Below are 20,441 nucleotides of genomic sequence, written 5' to 3'. Positions count from 1 at the left end.
AAACCGAGGGAAACATATCAACTATAAAATGAAAACAAAGCAACAACAGAAACACTGAACTACAACAAAAGCAAAGGGCAACATACATGGAAACGGACTGTAGATAACAACTGCTATATTCCTGTCTTGGTACAGGACATTTTTAGAAAATATGACGGGTTGAACCTGGTTTTATGGCTAACCAAACCTTCAATGGTAGAAACAAAATAGCGCTAAGATGAAAACACTTCGTGACCATGGTGACAGCAATACAGTACAAACAAACGTTAAAACACTCAACACGAAGAAATACATAAATGAAAGATATAGTTATAGTACATAATAACATGTAAACCGCAGAAAAACAACGGACACTGCCCATGAATTTATGACAGCACACCATGCAGGACACCACAAACGAATTAAAACCCCGCGTCACATGAATTTATCAACGCCACAACCATTGACAACAAGGTACAATTATAAAAATTCGGTTATTTTATTTATGGACACTTAACACGAATTTTTAATTGGGAGAGAGTTTTTAATTGTGTCACTTATTTTCTTTTCTAATCATTTCGGTTTTTCTTTTAAATCAAAACTGTGTATCAACACAAAAAAAAAACATCCTGTGCGTATAGTTGCTTTAAACTTAAAATCATATATAATGAAGTAGCTGATGTTGGGTTTTTTTTGTATCTTAACTGTCACATACATATAGAAAATAAAAAAAAAAGATAACTGTAATATAATGCAAGATCATGTCAGACCAAACAGTAAACAGTATTATAGTCTCTTACGTAAAAATAACCTCATCATAAGTGTATTCAGTACTTAAACCATATGGAAAGCCAATGGGGTCAAAATTCTTAATTCGTAACTTGTCAATTTGTAACGTGTAGTTGTGTAATTTCATAATTCGTAATGCGTAAATTGTCATTTGTAACTTGTATATTTGTAATTTCAAAATTGTTAATTCGTAAATTGTCAATTTGTAGCTTGTAACTGTGTGATTTCGAAATTCTTTATCGGTAAATTGTCAATATTCATATTGATGTGTGTAACTTGTAAGTTGTCGATTCATGAAATGTCTATGTGTGAAATATCAAAGTGTTAAATGTTGTCGTTGTATTATGTTAACGATCATTATGACGACAGATTGACAACTTACGAATTAACAATTTTGAAATTACAAATATACAAGTTACAAACTGACAATTTAAGCATTACGAATTATGAAAGTACACAACTACAAGTTACGAATTGACAAGTGAAGAGATAAGAATTTTGACCCGGTTGTCTTTTTATAAAACCATAGTCACTAATATGATGTATAAACACACACCAATATTATTCATTTGTCCGCGACACAGTAACCAAACAATATTATTCATTTGTGCGCGACACAGCAACCAAACAACTCAAACAAAAACTAAAAAAGTTCTTCTAAAGGCATTCAGATTTTGAAAACAAATTCTACTGAAACTTCAAGTTATCAGTTAAAATGGGGAAAACAAGTGATTGACAATTATCCGTGTAACATGTGTAATGCACCAACATTTTAGTTCACATGGCCTATGTAGTAGATTTTTAACAAGTTTTTGTAAAATTTTTAATCTTACAAAAATCTTCTGCTCTGAAACTACTGAGACAAATTTAACCGAACTTGGTCACAATCATTATTAGGGTATCTAGTTTCAAAATGTGAGCGACATTCCAACCAACATGGCCGACATACATGTAGCTAAAAAGGAACATATGTAAAATGGAGTTTTTGGCTTATATCTCTGAAACTAAAGCATTTAGAGCACGTTTGTGTTCATCAGGTTGAGATATATTTGTTCTGAAATTTTCAGACGAATCAGACTAACGGTTGTTAGGTCACTACCCCTAAAGAAGAAATTTTAATGAAATATTAGGTTTTTTTTTTGGTTATTACTTTGAATATTATTATAGATAGAGATATTTTGTAAACAGCAATAATGTTCAGCAAAGTAAGATCTACATATAAGTCAACAGGACCAAAATGTGTAAATTAGTTTATGTAAATAGAATGTCATTCATTGATCTTTAATTTTTATTTAGTTAATCCTGAATTAACAACATATATACAAGGGCAAAGTTTGAGAGGAATAACCAACAACAAATGGGTTGCGTCTTCTTATTTATTTATTTTTTAACTTATACGCTATTTTCTTTATATGCATGTATACGATTTCATTAATACCTTTTACACGTAACTTCAAAAGAGATGAGATTTCTATATAGCAACATTTCAGCAGAGCCTGTATACGGACTTCATACCTCTCAGTTGATATTGTATTTCAGGGATTGTATTTCTTATCATGATTTCGTTGATAACTTTAAAATTTTGATGAATTCAGTTGAGGATTATGCCAGGCAATGGGCTAAGTTCGAGAAGGAAGACGTAGACACTCTTTCAATGGATTAAGGCAGTGAGGTCGTTGATACAAATCAGAATTAAGAAACTGAATGGGTCTATCAATGCCCATGCTACGTCAATCTTTAAAGACCCAAATATTGCAAAACAACTATCCTACCTTCATGACAAATATGTTGTTGTCCCCGCAGATAAAGCCCCAAACAACATCGTTTGTGTATGTAAAACTCATTACATTAACTGCTTGATAAACGAATTAGGTATTGACAATTCACTTGGAAACTCAACATATACACTCACGACACTTACCAAAGAGGAAATCCTGGATAATCATGGGTCTGTTCTGTGTTCCTTTGGAATTTCAACCAAAGATGAAGAACTGGATCTGCCATTACTGTATTGGATACCTAAACTACATATGTGTCCTTACAAACAACGGTATATTGCTGGGTCTTCCAAGTGCTCCACGAAATCTCTTTCTAAATTATTACCATCTATTTTATCAGCAATCAAAGACGGGCTTCAAAGTTATTGTGAAACTGACTATTCTAGAGGGGGTGTGAATCAGATGTGGATACTTAAAAATTCCAAAGATCTTTTAGAGTACATACAATCTAACTCTCTTTCATCTTGTAACAGTATTAAAACATTTGACTTTTCTACTCTGTACACTAGTATTCCACATTCCAAACTAAAAGACAAATTGAAAGAGTTGGTATTGCTTTGCTTCGTAAAAAAGAATGGCGAACGTAGATACAAGTATCTTGTCTTAGAGAGGGATAAATCCTACTTTGTAAAGGATCACTCTGATTCGAACAAAAACAGATATTATCAAGATGCTTGATTTCTTGATTGACAACATATTTGTTACGTTCGGAGGACGTGTTTTTCAACAGACTGTCGGCATTCCAATGGGAACAAACTGTGCCCCTCTACTTGCCGACTTGTTTCTTTATTATTATGAGGCTGACTTCATGCAGGAACTTCTTAGGAAGAAAGATAAGAAGTTAGCACTATCCTTTAACTCTACGTTTCGCTATATAGATGATGTTCTTTCACTAAATAATTCAAAATTTGGTGACTATGTGGAACGCATCTATCCAATCGAGCTAGAGATAAAGGATACTACAGACACAGTTAAGTCGGCCTCATATCTTGACTTACATCTAGAAATTGACAATGAGGGTCGGTTGAAAACAAAACTTTACGACAAAAGAGATGATTTCAGCTTTCCAATTGTGAACTTTCCATTTCTAAGTAGCAACATTCCAGCAGCACCTGCATACGGGGTATATATCTCCCAATTGATACGATATTCCCGTGCTTGCATTTCCTATCATGATTTTCTTGATAGAGGGTTGCTGCTCACAAGGAAGCTATTAAACCAAGAGTTCCAAATGGTGAAGTTGAAATCATCCCTTCGTAAATTTCACGGACGCCATCACGAGTTGGTTGACCGTTATGGAATAACCGTATCACAAATGATATCGGATATGTTCCTTACGTCGTAACTACAATACCCTTCCCTTTCCTGAATGTGACCTACCGAATTAGACTATCTACCGGATTTGTTATCACATAAGCAACACGACGGGTGCGGCATGTGGAGCAGGATCTGCTTACCCTTCCGGAGCACCTGAGATCACCCCTAGTTTTTGGTGGGGTTCGTGTTGTTTATTCTTTAGTTTTCTATGTTGTGTCATGTGTACTATTGTTTTTCTGTTTGTCTTTTTCATTTTTAGCCATGGCGTTGTCAGTTTGTTTTAGATTAATGAGTTTGACTGTCCCTTTGGTATCTTTCGTCCCTCTTTTGTAAGCAAAGCCACATGGTATGTGTTTTGTAGTCTTTTTCGTCTTTGAGCCATCCTCGTTGTTATCCAGGATTGGTTTTTTAAGACATTCAAAATCTGCATATATGATATATGGTACCTTTAGCTGTTTACGAATTTCTTTATAATGTAACCACTTATTGTCTCCAGATGGAAGTTCAATTTTTTGGGGTCCGTGGGTCTGGCAGTATGATAGGTGTTAGCTTAAAAGTTTTTCTTTGGTAAATCCGTGTAAGTAGTATGGACAGTGAAAATGTCGTGCACGATGGCTATGCTGGTCCCCCAATAATCGATTGAGATCCTAAATCCAGCAGAAATGTGATTTTTTGCTATCTAATATCATGAGTAGATTAACATGTTGTTCGAATCGATGTTTTGAAATATGTATAGGGAATACTTCGTCTTTGTTAAACCCAAACACGTTGATAGATATTTCATTCTGCTTTTCAAACTTTGGTATGTCGGCTAATTTCACAGGAAACATGATGTTATCAAGCTTTAAGCTTGAAGTGTGTTCCTTGTATTTCCAAACTCGCTCTACATCACGTTTTGCTGGGTACAATGCTACTAAAATCGACCACATGAAACATTTGGTGTCTTTGTTTTTCACATTGATAATGGCATGTTTTGATTTGAGTTTAATTGGAAGTGGAATATAATTTGAGCCTTTTAAGGGTCTGTACCGTGCCATGTGTATGGTAAGATCTACCACTTTATCCACCGTCCAATTACTCCCTTGTCGCTGATATTCAATGAAAGATGTATACATCTTTTTGATAGATTCCTTTAATCCGGCATCGATATCCTCCAACTTTAAACTGGTCTGGCATTTTCCCCGGAAATGAGGTTCTGCTGTTTCTATGGCATCTTCTTTTTGTCTGCTCATTTTAATCTTCATGGATAGATACCATTTCAATCCACCACTTTCTTTAATTTTACGCTTGATAACATCTTTAACATCATCATATTTGCTTTTCAGGAATGTCATCAAAATTAAAGTAAATCTCCCCCCCCCCCCTCTTTTTTTTTTCTTCTTAAGAAATATATCTGTCAATTCCATGTATTTTTTATTCGTAAAATTAGTTGGTAATCTAAAAACAAAATTATCAATATAACTATAATTGTAATAAAAACCACTAGATTATATAGATGATTATTAGACCTTTTCAACATCTCTCGACACCGACTAATGACACCTACAGTTTACAGGTAAAATGGATGGGTCGTATCAAAGACAAGAACCATAATCATGATTACCAATACGTAACATATTGGATTGGCGGTTAAATACTGTCTTGACTATATAGCTTCAGAATATATATCAACCAAATAAATAAATAAATATTTGTCTCTGTCATATAATATTTTAATTTTGTATGTATATTTACACGACATTTCATGTTGAATTAATTAAAACAAAAACAGCAACCATTCTGCATCCTGATCCGCTTTCTCTTCAATTTTATGATTATGTGAGTCATTTTACCAAATATTTGCCGCATGTTTATAACGATTAATTTTTTTGGTGTAAAAGCTTTTATGAAATTTCCGTATCACACTTGTGAACACGACCAAATTGGTATTTTTCAACCGATCTTCACCTAAGTTGCTGTACATATTCAATTTCTGGAGGGATAATCACATATTGATTTTGAAGGTCTAATGAACTTGAAAATATCACATCTATTTTTTTTATCAACGGCGGACTTCTCCGCTTCAAGATATTTTGTAAGAGTTGATGTTTTTCATGATAAATTTTGAAGAAAAAAAAATATAATTGACTTCTCGTTTTAATGTTAGAACATCTTAAGCAGTGCATTTTTTTACATACCTGTGTATGGAATTTATGTATCAAATTGTTAGTTAATACTTAGAGCTTGTTGAGTCAATGACATTGAAAAATCAATATGGAAAGTGGTAGGCAGGGGTTTAGATCGGCGGCTGATGTCCCGAGAACAACATACCTTGTCCCTTCGTCATAGTGTCCTTCCCCCGTTCCTGAAAATGACCTTTGGGTTTCTTACAAGAAGTTGATCAAATTTCGTTGATTTTATCTATACACTGTAATTGCTATATCTTGTTTTGTTTTCATCGGGTCAGAATTTATTTCTCTATATCCAATTTCCGGAACAAAGTTTTGTACCTTTTTCAAGTTTTTTCGTACTTAAGATTTGTTTTTGTATCTCATCTATGACCATACATAAGGGAGGTTTTGAATCAAAATAAGGAGAAATAATCCGCTGCATTTACCGGGGGACTGTGTTCTCCTTAGAGACAAAGTTTATCCAAATCATCATCCTTTAGTTACACCATTTACAACACCTCAAATTAATCGTAAGCCATAACATTTGAGAGAAAGAGCAGAAAATTTAATCGCGTGATTGGTGAATACAGAATTCAAGTGGAACACCAAATTGGTGAATTGAAAATATACAAAGTATTCAGTACATTATGGAGGCACGCAAGGTCAAAACTAACAGACATTGTGGAAACATGTGCCGCCCTTGTCAACAGACATACAACATTGTTTAATTAAATAACAACTACAATTAAACATGCTTTGTTCTTTTCATGTTCCAAATCCACCAGGACAGCTAGAAGCTCAACGTCTAAAAAGATGAAATATGACTTACAGTCCATCATTTTCTTTATAATAAATTTAAAAAAAAATCCATGTTATTTGGACTCTGTAGGAAAGTTCTATCATTGTCAATGAAAGCAATAAAGTCAATAATGATTTTTTTTATTTCTTATTTTTGAGACGACCCCTCATATTTTACCTGTCGTAGTCGTTCTCAACTGTAGGTGTCGATAGATGTTGAAAAGGTCTATTAGGCGTACCATACCTTTAAATCCTTAGGATACTGCGAATGTTAACTTGATTTGACCTTTAGAATGTCTTCGATAACTCTGACCGAGCCCCGCAATTCTCATCGGTTTATATAGCAGAATGTTCCTGAATTGTGGAAATTCCGTAATTTACGTAATCTGATTGGTCAATTTTGAATCCGGCAAATTTTTTCGATCGATAATCAGTTCAGTCTAATTTACCTGTTGGAGCGATCAGACGTTATTTTCTTTGCTAGCAAGGCAAATTTATTTTTGCAGTCTGATTTTGATGTAATACAAAATAACTTGAAATAAAAGCATCTTTTAATGAGTAAGTCTGTCAAAAATTAATATTACTTAAAAGTTTCAGTACAGCCTAATAAAATAAAAGGTTGAAATAATCATTATTTGATTAGAATTACTTGACATGTTTACATCAATGGTCATTCACCCATGTACTTAATCACACCAGGTTATTGGGGTCAACAGAAAGTGTTGAAATGTCTTGTTTATCAGTTTGGCATTTTATAGTAAAAGGATTTCAGTAATAAAGTGTATATGATCGAGGAAATAATCAAATAAGTTTTCAATTTATACTATTGAATTTTTGATAAACCGAGGGATGATAGTTGGATATTAAACAAAAAACGTATTGTAACAGTAGGTATCATCGAACACATTAAAATAAATTACTTTATAAATCTCATCTTTGGAATAATACTATTTAATTAAACTAATATTATGATTGACTTCTTTCGAAAGACTGCATAACGCAACAATGATAACTATATTTTCAACATGGCGACTAATTTAAATCCGATTATTGACAAGTCTAAACTTGATAATATAGTACGACAAAGACAAGTTAACGCATGCCTTCATTGCAACTATATTATAAATACTTAAAAAAAAATCCCATAATTATTAGGTCTTTCCACTTTTCCGTGGAAAGACCTATAGGTTTTGTTCTGATTATTATTATTAGGTCTTTCCACCTTTCCGTGGAAAGACCTATTGAATTTGTTCTGATTATTAGGTCTTTCAACCTTTCTGTTGAAAGACCTATTGTATTTGTTCTGATTATTAGGTCTTTCAACCTTTCAGGTGAAAGACCTATTGTATTTGTTCTGATTATTATTATTAGGTCTTTCAACCTTTTCGGTTGAAAGACCTATAGGTTTTGTTCTGATTATTATTATTATTTTTTTTTTTCTTCCGCCAAACTTTTTTCTTGCGTATTATTGATGTTTCAAAAGATGTCGCTTAGATATTTGGAAAATGATATCGTTAAGTTTATACGCTTTAAAAATTGACAAAGGCGTAACTAAAATCTTTACGTTGTAAGAGTTATCTCCCCAAACACTATTTTTCTTGTGGCCACTACTCCTTCGCAACCGTAAAAGATAACGACAAATTTATTTTACCAAATTGCTCGTTACATCTTCAGGATTAGGATTTTAATTTTAACCGAAGCTATCAGGAGACTCCATATGAGAGTTATTCCCCCTTTTGTATATGATATAAGTGATATGCATTTCTAATTGGTAAACCATAAGTGATAGAGACCTAGGGTCTTTTGATTTAAGATCCTTGGTCCAAAAAAATGAAAATTAGGTCAAGGTCAAAGGTCAAGGTCAAATTCTAAATTTTGATTTTGGCTTATTTTCACTTATTTTCATTAACCTTATAAGATATCGACTAATTATTTTTACAAAATTGTTAGTTGCGACATGTCGTAACTGATAAATTTTGGTTGAAAGGGTGCGTAGACAATAAATGGGAGTTTTCGCCCTTCTTATATTTAGAGTTGTGTGTAAAGTGATAATACTCATGAACCATACATATTAAGGAACTAGTGTCTTTTGATTTGAGATGTTTAGTCTATGACCTTGAAATTGAGCTCAAGGTCATAGGTTAATTGGACGTTCTAAATTTTGACCTTTGCTCGAAATTCCTATTTATACATCATTAAGCCATAGGAACTGACATTTTCAACTGAATTTTAATATTTTCATATCAAAATAGATCCTTATTGGTTGAAAGACCTTCAATTGTTCTCTGAACAATTGGTTTTTAATTATTATTATTATTATTATTTTTTTTTTTTTTTTTCTTCCGCCTAAATTTTTTTCTTGCGTAGTATTGATGTTTCAAAAGATGTCGCTTAGATATTTAGAATATGATGTTTTATAGTTTATACGCTTTAAAAATTTATAACTGCGTAACAAAATACTTTACGTTGTAAGAGTTATCTCCCCAAACACTGTTTTTCTTGTGGCCACTACTCCTTCGCAACCGTAAAAGATTACGACAAATTTATTTTACCAAATTGCTCGTTACATCTTAAGGATTAGGATATTCATTTGGACCGAAGCTTTACGGAGACTCCATATGAGAGTTATTCCCCTTTTTCATTTGAATTAAGTGATATGCATGTCTAACTGGTAAACCATAAGTGATAGAGACCAAGGGTCTTTAGATTTGAGGTCCTTTGTAAAAAAAAATGAAAATTAGGTCAAGGTCAAAGGTCAAGGTCATATTCGAAATTTTGATTTTGGCTTATTTTCACTCATTTTCATTCATCTTATTAAATATTGACAAATTATTTTTACAAAATTGATAGTTGGGAAATGTAGTAACTTATAAATTTTGATTGGAAGGGTGCGTAGACAATAAACGGGAGTTTTTGCCCCTCTTATATTTAGAATTATGCGTAAAGTGATATTACTCATGAACCATACATACTACTGACCTAGGGTCTTTTGATTTGGGATCCTTGGTTGATGACCTTGAAATTGGGGTCAAGGTCATAGGTTAATTGGACGTTCTAGATTTTGACCTTTGCTCCAAATTCATATTTTCATATCATAAAGCCATAGCAACTGACATTTTCAACTGAATCTTAATATTTTCATATCAAAATAGATCCTTATTGAATGAAAGACCTTCAATTGTTCTTTGAACAATTGGTTTTTAATTATTATTATTATTTTTTTTTTTTTTTTTTTCTTCCGCCAACTTTTTTTTCCTTCGCTGTTTTTTTGTTTCACAAGATGTCGCTTAGATATTTGGTATATGATATCGAACAGTTAATGCGCTTCTGAAACTGACACCGCATAACAAAAACCTTTACCTTGTAAGAGTTATCTCCCCAAACACTGTTTTTCTTGTGGCCACTACTACTTCGCAACCGTATAAGAAACCGACAAATTTATTTTTCCAAATTGCTCGTTATATCCTTAGGATGTTCTGTTTCATTTCAACGGAAGCTATCCGGACACTCCATATGAGAGTTATCCCCCCTTTTATATATGATATCAGTGATATGCATTTCTAACTGGTAAACTATAAGTGATAGAGACCTAGGGTCTTTTGATTTAAGATCCATGGTCCAAAAAAATGAAAATTAGGTCAAGGTCAAAGGTCAAGGTCAAATTCTTAATTTTGATTTTGGCTTATTTTCACCTTTTTTCATTAACCTTATAAGATATCGACAATTTCTTTTTACTAAATTGTTAGTTGCGACATGTCGTAACTTATAAATTTTGGTTGCGAGGGTGCGTAAACAATAAAAGGGAGTTTTCGCCCCTCTTATATTAAGAATTATGCGTAAAGTGATTTTACTCATGAACCATACATATTAAGGAACTAGTGTCTTTTTATTTGAGATGTTTAGTCTATGACCTTGAAATTGAGGTCAAGGTCATAGGTAAATTGGACGTTCTAGATTTTGACCTTTGCTTAAAATTCATATTTATACATCATTAAGCCATAGGAACTGACATTTTCAACTGAATTTTAATATTTTCATATCTAAATAGACCCTTATTGGTTGAAAGACCTTCAATTGTTCTTTGAACAATTGGTTTTTAATTATTATTAGGTCTTTCAACTTTCGGTTGAAAGACCTATAGGTTTTGTTCTGATTATTAGGTCTTTCAACCTTTCAGGTGAAAGACCTATAGGGTTTGTTCTGATTATTAGGTCTTTCAACCTTTCAGGTGAAAGACCTATAGGGTTTGTTCTGATTATTATTATTATTATTAGGTCTTTCAACCTTTCAGGTGAAAGACCTATTGTATTCGTTCTGATTATTATTATTATTATTATTATTATTTTTTTTTTTTTTTTTTCTTCCGCCAACTTTTTTTTCCTTCGCTGTTTTTTTGTTTCACAAGATGTCGCTTAGATATTTGGTATATGATATCGAACAGTTAATACGCTTCTGAAACTGACACCGCGTAACAAAAACCTTTACCTTGTAAGAGTTATCTCCCCAAACACTGTTTTTCTTGTGGCCACTACTACTTCGCAACCGTATAAGAAACCGACAAATTTATTTTTCCAAATTGCTCGTTATATCCTTAGGATGTTCTGTTTCATTTCAACGGAAGCTATCCGGAGACTCCATATGAGAGTTATCCCCCCTTTTATATATGATATCAGTGATATGCATTTCTAACTGGTAAACTATAAGTGATAGAGACCTAGGGTCTTTTGATTTAAGATCCTTGGTCCAAAAAAATGAAAATTAGATCAAGGTCAAAGGTCAAGGTCAAATTCTTAATTTCGATTTTGGCTTATTTTCACCTTTTTTCATTAACCTTATAAGATATCGACAATTTTTTTTACTAAATTGTTAGTTGCGACATGTCGTAACTTATAAATTTTGGTTGCGAGGGTGCGTAAACAATAAAAGGGAGTTTTCGTCCCTCTTATATTAAGAATTATGTGTAAAGTGATTTTACTCATGAACCATACATATTAAGGAACTATTGTCTTTTTATTTGAGATGTTTAGTCTATGACCTTGAAATCGAGGTCAAGGTCATAGGTTAATTGGACGTTCTAGATTTTGACCTTTGCTTAAAATTCATATTTATACATCATTAAGCCATAGGAACTGACATTTTCAACTGAATTTTAATATTTTCATATCTAAATAGATCCTTATTGGTTGAAAGACCTTCAATTGTTCTTTGAACAATTGGTTTTTAATTATTTTTTTTTTTCTTCCGCCAACTTTTTTTTCCTTCGCTGTTTTTTTGTTTCACAAGATATCGCTCAGATATAAGGTAAATGATATCGAACAGTTAATACGCTTCTGAAACTGACACCGCGTAACAAAAAACTTTACCTTGTAAGAGTTATCTCCCCGAACACTGTTTTTCTTGTGGCCACTACTCCTTTGCGACCGTATAAGAAACCGACAAATTTATTTATCCAAATTGCTCGTTATATCCTTAGGATGTTCTGTTTCATTTCAACCGAAGCTATCCGGAGACTCCATATGAGAGTTATCCCCCCTTTTATATATGATATCAGTGATATGCATTTCTAACTGGTAAACTATAAATGATAGAGACCTATGGTCTTTTGATTTACGATCCTTGGTCCAAAAAAATGAAAATTAGGTCAAGGTCAAAGGTCAAGGTCAAATTCTAAATTTAGATTTTGGCTTATTTTCACTTATTCTCATTAACTTTATAAGATTTCGACAAATTCTTTTTACTAAATTGTTAGTTGCGACATGTCGTAACTTAAAATTTTTGATTGGAAGTGTGCGTAGACAATAAACGGGAGTTTTTGCCCCTCTTATATTTAGAATTATGCGTAAAGTGATATTACTCATGAACCATACATACTACTGACCTAGGGTCTTTTAATTTGGGATCCTTGGTTTATGACCTTGAAATTGGGGTCAAGGTCATAGGTTAATTGGACGTTCTAGATTTTGACCTTTGCTCCAAATTCATATTTTCATATCATAAAGCCACAGCAACTGACATTTTCAACTGAATCTTAATATTTTCATATCAAAATAGATCCTTATTGGTTGAAAGACCTTCAATTGTTCTTTGAACAATTGGTTTTTAATTATTATTATTATTATTTTTTTTTTTTTTTTTTTTCTTCCGCCAACTTTTTTTTCCTTCGCTGTTTTTTTGTTTCACAAGATGTCGCTTAATTTTTTGGTATATGATATCGAACAGTTAATGCGCTTCTGAAACTGACACCGCGTAACAAAAACCTTTACCTTGTAAGAGTTATCTCCCCAAACACTGTTTTTCTTGTGGCCACTACTACTTCGCAACCGTATAAGAAACCGACAAATTTATTTTTCCAAATTGCTCGTTATATCCTTAGAATGTTCTGTTTCATTTCAACGGAAGCTATCCGGATACTCCATATGAGAGTTATCCCCCCTTTTATATATGATATCAGTGATATGCATTTCTAACTGGTAAACTATAAGTGATAGAGACCTAGGGTCTTTTGATTTAAGATCCTTGGTCCAAAAAAATGAAAATTAGGTCAAGGTCAAAGGTCAAAGTCAAATTCTTAATTTTGATTTTGGCTTTTTTTCACCTTTTTTCATTAACCTTATAAGATATCGACAATTTTTTTTTACTAAATTGTTAGTTGCGACATGTCGTAACTTATAAATTTTGGTTGCCAGGGTGCGTAAACAATAAAAGGGAGTTTTCGCCCCTCTTATATTAAGAATTATGCGTAAAGTGATTTTACTCATGAACCATACATTTTAAGGAACTAGTGTCTTTTTATTTGAGATGTTTAGTCTATGACCTTGAAATTGAGGTCAAGGTCATAGGTTAATTGGACGTTCTAGATTTTGACCTTTGCTTAAAATTCATATTTATACATAAGCCATAGGAACTGACATTTTCAACTGAATTTTAATATTTTCATATCTAAATAGATCCTTATTGGTTGAAAGACCTTCAATTGTTCTCTGAACAATTGGTTTTTAATTATTATTATTTTTTTTCTTCCGCCTAATTCTTTTCTTGCGTAATATTGATGTTTCAAAAGATGTCGCTTAGATATTTGGAATATGATATCATATAGTTTATACGCTTTAAATACTGACAATGGCGTAACAAAATACTTAACGTTGTAAGAGTTATCTCCCCAAACACTGTTTTTCTTGTGGCCACTACTCCTTCGCAACCGCAAAAGATTACGACAAAATTATTTTACCAAATTGCTCGTTACATCTTCAGGATTAGGATTTTAATTTTGACCGAAGCTATCCAGAGACTCCATATGAGAGTTATTCCCCCTTATGTATTTGATATAGGTGATATGCGTTTCTAACTGGTAAACCATAAGTGATAGAGACCTAAGGGTCTCTTGATTTGAGATCCTTAGTCCAAAAAAATGAAAATCAGGTCAAGGTCAAAGGTCAAGGTCATATTCTAAAATTTGATTTTAGCTTATATTCACTTATTTTTAAATACCGTATGACATATCGACAAATATTTTTTCATAAATTGTTAGTTGCGACATGTCCTTACTTGTATATTTTGGTTGAAAGGGTGCGCACACAAGAAATGGGAGTTTTTGTCCATCTTACATTTAGAATTACGTGTAAAGTGGTATTACTCATTAACCAAACATATTAAAGACCTAGGGTCTTTTGATTTAAGGTCCTTGGTTTGTGACCTTGAAATTGAGGTCAAGGTCATAGGTTTATACAACGTTCTAGATTTTGACCTTTGCTTTAAATTCATATAAATACATCATAAAGCCATAGGAACTAACATTTGAAACTGATTTTTCATATTTCAATATCAAAATAGATCTTTACTTGTGGAAAGACCTACAATTGTTCTCTGAACAATTGGTTTTTAATTATTATTATTTTTTTTTTTTTTTTTTCTTCCGCCTAAATTTTTTTCTCGCGTAATATTGATGTTTCAAAAAATGTCGCTTAGAAATTTGGAATATGATGTCGTATAGTTTATACGCTTTAAAATTTTACAACTGCGTAACAAAATACTTTACGTTGTAAGAGTTATCTCCCCAAACACTGTTTTTCTTGTGGCCACTACTCCTTCGCAACCATAAAAAAGAACGACAAATTTATTTTACCAAATTGCTCGTTACTTCTTCAGGATTAGGATATTCATTTGGACCGAAGCCGTATAGAGATTCCATATGAGAGGTATTCCCCCTTTTGTATTTGAAATTTTGAAAAGTATTTTAAACTGGAAAACCATAAGTGATAGGGACCAAGGGTCTTTTGATTTGAGATCCTTGGTCCAAAAAAATGAAATTTAGGTCAAGGTCAAAGGTCAAGGTCGTATTTTAAATTTTTATTTGTCTTTGATTTCCCTATAACTTTAGAATTGTTATAGATACAGAAAATTTAGATAGTGAAAAATGCTTGGTACTCCAAGGGGCAACTTTGTTACATTATGACTGTATTGATTTTACCATTGTGTAAGGGACATAATCCCCATTAATGGTTTATATAAAGCCATTTTTAGGCAAAACTTTTAACCAAATGTCCTTGACCCATAAGGTCTTTTGCAATGACATTGTGAAGCAATGACCTTGACAAAGGTCACAATGTCAAAGGTCAAGGTCATGTACATATGTGATTTGGGGCACTACTTGAAGAGTTTTATGTGTTTGCCAACCAACCAACCAACCAATCAATCAATCAATCAATCAATCATGATCATGATCAATCAACCAATCATGATCATGATCAATCAACCAATAATGATCATGATCAATCAATCATGTTTCCGTCTCATGTGTTGATTATAGGTTTCAAGATCTTCTTTGTTTCTTTTTCGCTGTTTCAATTGACCCTATCCAACGTGTTTAACTAACCAACCAACCAACTAATCAATCAATCAATCAATCAATCAAACAATCAATCAATCAATCAATCAATCATGATCAAGCAATCATGTTTCATGAAAAATTGAAATTTAATATTGTTCTTGCGTCACTTCTGAAAAAAAAAATCCACATGTACTCTGAAACTACGAGTACAATCGACCTCAAAATTTGCAGTCAGCAGGGCATACATGTACTAAAAGTTTATAAAAAAACTTGATGCAGATATCTTTTAAAGCTTTTCCTGGAGAAAAGAAATGGCAATGCCGTAAAAATCGCTTGCTAGGTCCGTAAATCTGAGTAAAAACCTACAATAAAATGTCCGCTCCGAGATTGAAATACTAATCTGTGTTACAAACAGGTGCTGAAAAATGTACAACACAGAAAATAATCAATACATGTGTTTTAAAGTTACACCGGATCAATTAAATCCAAAACATGCACTGCCCGTGAACTGTCATCAAGATGTCAATTTCCTACAATGACAAAAGAAATTACATTGTGTACATTCCATCTCTATACATGTTGTCTGTTCAACGTCCCGACCTAAAAAGAAATAAAAAGACTAAGTTTTCGTTATTATAAACCCGTGTCACGTGATGTCTCGTCAATCTGGCGCGCGCGCTGTACCTAAAATAAAATAAAAACTTTCCAAACTAAACATGAAACTTCTCCGGTAACACAATAATATAGACCCCATACCGAAACAAACAAACGAACAAACAAATAAACAACACCCCACCCCCCCCCCCCCCCCATAAAATCAATTTCAAAGAGGGAAAGACCATGCACAATTGCTTTTCAAAAGCAATTGATTTATATTGTAAAATGGCCTTTTTAACCATTCTGTTCCGTTTATATATATATAAAAAAAAATCTCCCTAAGACCCCCTTTTGCCCCCCCCCCCCCCCACTCTTTTTTTTACCCTCCACTAACAAATGAATGTAGCTTGTGTGCTATCTATCCTATCAACGTCAAACGAACAACAACTCCATTTTTTCCCCTATTATTAGGTCTTTCACCTTTCGGATGAAAGACCTATTGTTTTTGTTCTGATTATTAGGTCTTTCCACCTTTCCGTGGAAAGACCTATTGAATTTGTTCTGATTATTATTATTATTATTATTAGGTCTTTCCACCTTTCCGTGGAAAGACCTATTGAATTTGTTCTGATTATTATTATTATTATTATTATTTTTTTTTTTTTTTTTCTTCTGCCTAATTTTTTTTCTTGCGTATTATTGATGTTTCAAAAGATGTCGCTTTGATATTTGGAATATGGTATCGTATAGTTTATACGCTTTAAAAATTTACAACTGTGTAACAAAATACTTTACGTTGTAAGAGTTATCTCCCCAAACACTGTTTTTCTTGTGGCCACTACTCCTTCGCAACCGTTAAAGATTACGACAAATTTATTTTACCAAATTGCTCGTTACATCTTCAGGATTAGGATATTCATTTGGACCGAAGCTTTACGGAGACTCCATATGAGAGTTATTCACCCTTTTCCCTTAAATTAAGTGATATGCATTTCTAAATGGTAAACCATAAGTGATAAAGACATAGGGTCTTTAGATTTGGGGTCCTTGGTCGAAAATAATAAAAATGAGGTCAAGGTCAAAGGTCAAGGTCATATTCTAAATTTTGATTTTGGCTTATTTTCATTTATTTTCAAATACCTTATGACATATCGACAAATAATTTTTCATAAATTGTTAGTTGCGACATGTCCTTACTTGTATATTTTGATTGAAAGGGTGCGCAGACAATAAATAGGAGTTTTTGCCCATCTTACATTTAGAATTACGCGTAAAGTGATATTACTAATAAACCAAACATATTAAAGACCTTGGGTCTTTTGATTTAAGGTCCTTGGTTTGTGAACTTGAAATTGAGGTCAAGGTCATAGGTTAATATGACGTTCTAGATTTTGACCTTTGCTTTAAATTCATATAAATACATCATACAGCCATAGGAACTAACATTTTAAACTGATTTTTAATATTTCAATATCAAAAAAGATCTTTTCTAGTGGAAAGACCTACAATTGTTCTCTGAACAATTGGTTTTTAATTTTTTAATTTTTTTTTCTTCCGCCTAATTTTTTTTCTTGCGTATTATTGATGTTTCAAAAGATGTCGCTTAGATATTTGGAATATGGTATCGTATAGTTTATACGCTTTAAAAATTTACAACTGTGTAACAAACTACTTTACGTTGTAAGAGTTATCTCCCCAAACACTGTTTTTCTTGTGGCCACTACTCCTTCGCAACCGTTAAAGATTACGACAAATTTATTTTACCAAATTGCTCGTTGCATCTTCAGGATTAGGATATTCATTTGGACCGAAGCTTTACGGAGACTCCATATGAGAGTTATTCCCCCTTTTCCCTTAAATTAAGTGATATGCATTTCTAAATGGTAAACCATAAGTGATAAAGACATAGGGTCTTTAGATTTGGGGTCCTTGGTCGAAAATAATAAAAATGAGGTCAAGGTCAAAGGTCAAGGTCATATTCTAAATTTTGATTTTGGCTTATTTTCATTTATTTTCAAATACCTTATGACATATCGACAAATAATTTTTCATAAATTGTTAGTTGCGACATGTCCTTACTTGTATATTTTGATTGAAAGGGTGTGCAGACAATAAATAGGAGTTTTTGCCCATCTTACATTTAGAATTACGCGTAAAGTGATATTACTAATAAACCAAACATATTAAAGACCTTGGGTCTTTTGATTTAAGGTCTTGGTTTGTGAACTTGAAATTGAGGTCAAGGTCATAGGTTAATATGACGTTCTAGATTTTGACCTTTGCTTTAAATTCATATAAATACATCATACAGCCATAGGAACTAACATTTTAAACTGATTTTTAATATTTCAATATCAAAATAGATCTTTTCTAGTGGAAAGACCTACAATTGTTCTCTGAACAATTGGTTTTTAATTATTATTTTTTTTTTTTTTTTCTTCCGCCTAATTTTTTTACTTGCGTATTATTGATGTTTCAAAAGATGTCGCTTAGATATTTGGAATATGGTATCGTATAGTTTATACGCTTTAAAAATTTACAACTGCGTAATAAAATACTTTACGTTATAAGAGTTATCTCCCCAAACACTGTTTTTCTTGTGGCCACTACTCCTTCGCAACCGTTAAAGATTATGACAAATTTATTTTACCAAATTGCTAGTTACATCTTCCGGATTAGGATATTCATTCGGACCGAAGCTTTATGGAGACTCCATATGAGGGTTATTCCCCCTTTTCCATTTAATTAAGTGATATGCATTTCTAAATGGTAAACCATAAGTGATAAAGACATAGGGTCTTTAGATTTGGGGTCCTTGGTCGAAAATAATAAAAATGAGGTCAAGGTCAAAGGTCAAGGTCATATTCTAAATTTAGATTTTGGCTAATTTTCATTTATTTTCAAATACCTTATGACATATCGACAAATAATTTTTCATAAATTGTTAGTTGCGACATGTCCTTACTTGTATATTTTGGTTGAAAGGGTGTGCAGACAATAAATGAGAGTTTTTGCCAATCTTACATTTAGAATTACGCGTAAAGTGATATTACTAATAAACCAAACATATTAAAGACCTAGGGTCTTTTGATTTAAGGTCCTTGGTTTGTGAACTTAAAATTGAGGTCAAGGTCATAGGTTAATATGACGTTCTAGATTTTGACCTTTGCTTTAAATTCATATAAATACATCATACAGCCATAGGAACTAACATTTTAAACTGATTTTTAATATTTCAATATCAAAAAAGATCTTTTCTAGTGGAAAGACCTACAATTGTTCTCTGAACAATTGGTTTTTAATTTTTTTATTTTTTTTTCTTCCGCCTAATTTTTTTTCTTGCGTATTATTGATGTTTCAAAAGATGTCGCTTAGATATTTGGAATATGGTATCGTATAGTTTATACGCTTTAAAAATTTACAACTGTGTAACAAACTACTTTACGTTGTAAGAGTTATCTCCCCAAACACTGTTTTTCTTGTGGCCACTACTCCTTCGCAACCGTTAAAGATTACGACAAATTTATTTTACCAAATTGCTCGTTGCATCTTCAGGATTAGGATATTCATTTGGACCGAAGCTTTACGGAGACTCCATATGAGAGTTATTCCCCCTTTTCCCTTAAATTAAGTGATATGCATTTCTAAATGGTAAACCATAAGTGATAAAGACATAGGGTCTTTAGATTTGGGGTCCTTGGTCGAAAATAATAAAAATGAGGTCAAGGTCAAAGGTCAAGGTCATATTCTAAATTTTGATTTTGGCTTATTTTCATTTATTTTCAAATACCTTATGACATATCGACAAATAATTTTTCATAAATTGTTAGTTGCGACATGTCCTTACTTGTATATTTTGATTGAAAGGGTGTGCAGACAATAAATAGGAGTTTTTGCCCATCTTACATTTAGAATTACGCGTAAAGTGATATTACTAATAAACCAAACATATTAAAGACCTTGGGTCTTTTGATTTAAGGTTTTGGTTTGTGAACTTGAAATTGAGGTCAAGGTCATAGGTTAATATGACGTTCTAGATTTTGACCTTTGCTTTAAATTCATATAAATACATCATACAGCCATAGGAACTAACATTTTAAACTGATTTTTAATATTTCAATATCAAAATAGATCTTTTCTAGTGGAAAGACCTACAATTGTTCTCTGAACAATTGGTTTTTAATTATTATTTTTTTTTTTTTTTTC

Source organism: Mytilus galloprovincialis, chromosome 5, assembly GCF_965363235.1.
Source record: "Mytilus galloprovincialis chromosome 5, xbMytGall1.hap1.1, whole genome shotgun sequence".
NCBI lineage: Eukaryota > Metazoa > Mollusca > Bivalvia > Mytilida > Mytilidae > Mytilus > Mytilus galloprovincialis.
The sequence above is the reverse complement of the archived record's forward strand: the minus strand, read 5'-3'. Positions refer to the sequence as shown.